The sequence below is a fragment of the Theobroma umbraticum genome, unplaced genomic scaffold (assembly GCF_002168275.2).
Source record: "Theobroma umbraticum cultivar Fairchild unplaced genomic scaffold, ASM216827v3 scaffold_95.0, whole genome shotgun sequence".
Taxonomy (NCBI): domain Eukaryota; kingdom Viridiplantae; phylum Streptophyta; class Magnoliopsida; order Malvales; family Malvaceae; genus Theobroma; species Theobroma umbraticum.
The window spans coordinates 7,396,366-7,400,533 of NW_018397257.1; the positions used below are offsets into that span (position 1 = coordinate 7,396,366).

The 4,168-nt window shown below is 36.2% G+C and overlaps 1 pseudogene; it reads left to right on the plus strand.

The window, feature by feature from the left end:
• The first annotated feature begins 590 nt into the window (after positions 1 to 590).
• LOC110412368 (E3 ubiquitin-protein ligase PUB23 pseudogene) lies at positions 591 to 2,386 on the plus strand (annotated as a pseudogene).
• Positions 2,387 to 4,168: the final 1,782 nt, after the last annotated feature.

Consider the following 4,168-nt stretch of genomic DNA (forward strand, 5'->3'; position numbering starts at 1 on the left):
AGAACAAAAAATTAATCTTTTTCTTTTTAATCTCTTTAAACAAAAAACAGAAAAATGGAATTCTTAAAGGAGCGGCCAAGCAAATGCGCGGGGAAACCCATGAGGAGTTGTCGGCATCAGCCATGCAACGTTCACGACATACACGGAGAAATTAAAGGGAAAAAATGCAAACACACAAAGAAAGAAGAGTAGGGTTTAATATTAAATAAAAAACAAAAAAAAAGAAAAGAAAAAGAGAGAAAGTCAAAAGTCAAAAGAAGAGTAGGGTTTGGGTGTGGGGAGCGCCCCTTTGCAACACCGACGCCTGGCCCAAGGCCAGCCCCATTCGATTCATTTAATGCCTTAAACAAAAAGTCTTTCAGTTTTGTATTGGATGCCAATGGCAGACGCTGTTGGTCTAGTATTTGTTTTAAGCTTTTCTTCTCCCGAACCTTGGAAATGGTCCTAATTAATTCCCACTTTCCTTTTTCTTTCTTTCTCTCTCTTCCTCCAATTTTGCGTGTGTTGACTTTTAATTTATTGATTTTGAACAGCTTGCGATGTTGCCGTTTTGTCCTCTCCACATATAAAAGCGTCTCTACCCTTTCCCCCACCAGCCCCAATTGGCAAGTGTTGTTTAGACTTGAGACTGCTTTTCTTTGAGGTAACACTTACATTCAATCCTATTCCAATTTTTAAGCTCTCTTTCTTTTTGTTTCCCCTTTGTTTTGCATCATATCGTTTTCGTTTTCTTGTTTATTTGAGAATCCAGGGTTTGTTTGCCTGGTTTAGTTTTGTTAGATTTAGTAGCTCCAAAAAAAAAAAATTATGGATGAAATTGAGATTCCTCCTCATTTTCTTTGTCCAATTTCCCTTCAACTCATGAGAGATCCTGTTACCATCTCAACTGGAATAACATACGATCGAGATAGTATCGAGAAATGGTTATTTTCACGCAAGAACAACACGTGCCCGGTTTCGAAACAGGTCTTGCACGATTCAGATCTAACCCCAAATCACACTCTTCGTCGCTTGATCCAAGCATGGTGCACTCTCAATGCTTCCCATGGAATTGAAAGGATCCCAACGCCGAAGCCTTTAGTCGACAAAACCCAGATCTCCAAGCTACTTAAAGAAGCGAAAAAGTTCCCTGAGATGCAACTCAAATGCCTTAGAAGGCTCAGATCAATCACGCTCGAAGGTGAAAGAAATAGAAGCTGCCTGGAAGCCGCTGGTGCAGTTCAATTCCTGGTGTCAATGATCAAGAGTTATGATTCCACGTTACTTGAAGTCGAAAGCAAAGAAGGGTCAGAGCTTGTAAAAGCTAGCGATGAAGCATTGAGTATTCTTTATCATATCAAGGTTTCTCAAAGCTGTCTAAAGAGTACTATCAGCAATGATCAGGAATTTGCAGCGTCTTTAGTGCAAGTCATGAAAAATGGTAACTACCAATCTCGAGCATACGCCACGATGCTATTGAAGGATGTCTTTGAAGTGGCAGATCCAATCCAATTGATGAGTGCCACACCTGAATTCTTCGCTGAAACGGTACGTACTTTGCGAGATCAGATCTCGCAGCAGGCCTCCAAGGCATCATTGAAACTCCTTGTGGAGCTTTGTCCTTGGGGAAGAAACAGGATCAAAGCCGTTGAAGGTGGTGCAGTGTTTGTCTTGATCGAGCTTCTTCTCGAAACCTCTGAGAAGAGAGCTTTTGAACTTGCCTTGATTTTGTTGGATCAGCTTTGTGCTTGTGCTGAAGGGAGAGCAGAGTTGTTGAAGCACGGAGCAGGGCTAGCGATTGTCTCGAAGAAAATATTCAGGGTTTCGCATGTGGCAAGTGACAGGGCAGTGAGGATTCTATCCTCAATTTGCAGGTTTTCAGCAACTTCTAGGGTTCTTCAGGAAATGTTGCAAGTTGGTGTCGTATCCAAGTTATGTTTGGTGCTTCAACTTGATAGTAGTTACAAGACCAAGGAGAAAGCAAGGGAGATCCTCAAACTGCACTCTAGGGTTTGGAGGAACCCTTCTTGTATTCCTTCTCATTTGTTTTCTTCCTATCCATCTTCTTGAGATTGGTGCTCTTTTTTTTTTTGTTCCCATTTATTAACTTTTTGTGTAGATACGATTGAAACAGACATGGGTGAAAGCAGATTTCCATGCAACTAAGTTTGAATTATACAAATTTAATATAAATATAAATATATATATATATATATATATATAGAGAGAGAGAGAGAGAGAGAGAGGCATGAAATATTGTCAACAAAGAGACACTTTCGAGGAGATTTAGTTAATTATTCTTTTGGAAATTAAGGTTCTATATTTTACTTTGTATTGAATGCCTTATCATTTTCGACAAATGTTAGTTCCTTTTGGAAGGAAAAATTGTAAGAGAAATATATATCGTGCTAATGTATTTGGGAATTGCTTGAGACTTAGATTATATATCATTTAATTATCCACAACTTACAAAGCATTTAATTTTTAAAATAAAGTCTATAAACCATAAACATAGAAATCAGAGTCAAAATGTATATAGTTTACATGATCTTGCTCTAATGCCTTGGGATTATTTGTTAATTATGCACTTTTGTATTATAAATATGAATTTAACTAGTTTCTTAAATCGATACCATTCTCGTTTCTGTTATCTTTTCAGCCACTTATAGTACAACATATAGTTGTAGGCAAAATGAATGCTAACTTATGGGATTTTACAGGTAAACCATGAACATTTGGAGTCTACAAATTTTGTTTAATGTAAAGATTCTGAGTACTTTCTTTTTTTCTTTTCTTCGTTAGATTAAGCTTGAAAACAGCTTACACATCTCGTTTGTATGAGATGGTTACATCAACATTCAGCAAAGTCAAATAGCTGTATCACCACCTAACATACACCAGAATATCCTTTGCAAAGATAAACTCATCTAACAATCTGACAACGTTTTTGCACAACATAACAAACCGATGAGAAAAAAATTAAAAATTCCCAACCCCCCTAAAAGTTCATTTATAGTAATGAAATATTATTGGATTTAATTATTATTTTTTAAAAAATTATAAGATTTGAGATCAATTTTAAACCACATCAAACCGAAGGGTTGATCCAATTATAGGTCCTATAAAGACATGACCAACACGCAATCTAAAATTTTACAATCGATTACAAATGAGTGCTATGTGGTTTTAACTCTCTCTCTCTCTATATATATATATATGCAGATTATGCTCATCCTTAATAAAATTCAATAAATTTTGATTATACAATAAAATGAAGCTTTTTTCTTTATTTTGTGGCCCATTTCGTTAGTAAATTAACTTGAGAAGAAAGGTGCAAGTGTTTTATATCATATTTATTATCAAGAGTTCCATTCGCATGCAATCTTTAAATGTTGTTAAAAGCTTTCATACTGCGTCAAGCGACCATTTATCACAATGTTTACAACTTCCACAAGGGCACATTTGAAGGTCAAATTGGTCTATGTCAACTTGGTAAAAGAGTTGAAAACCCAGAAAGAACAGAAAAGGAGGGAAAGGTGGTGGTTCGATGTCCGTATTGCAACGCAAATTAATGTCTCCGTCGATGGTGGAAAAAGCAAGATTGATACAAACAGGTCAACCATGTAGCTCCGGCGAGATATAACACCCATTACTGTATTATGACAAGAAAAGATGATGATTTCTTCCCTATTTGACCCGGTAGAGTTTAAGAAATCAAAAGAAATTTAAAGCTATATTAGGGAATAGGGATTGTCATTAAAATCACCACTTTCCAGAATTTATTATGGGATGGCTCATGACTATGTAAGAGTTGATGGCGCTTCATATATATATATATATATATATATATATATATAATATTTATATTCCCAGGCCAACTGATACGTTGGACTGTGTAAGATGATATGAACAAATCTAACCATCTCCACAGACTTGGGTTGGCTGAACGGTTCTGGTTTGCCCTGGTAGAAGGTTTTAAACCAAGTCTAACTCTTACAACTTTCTTCACCAATCTTTTCTAATACTGTTTTTCTTTCAAATTTTGATTCACGCCTATAATTAATGTTCGTTTACATTGTCATCTAAATTACTTTTCCTTACTTATAATTTTGCTGTTTCACGAGGATGTGGGCCCACACAACCTTTTTGATTCTCATAACACACTTCTTCTCTTCGGGGATTATATATA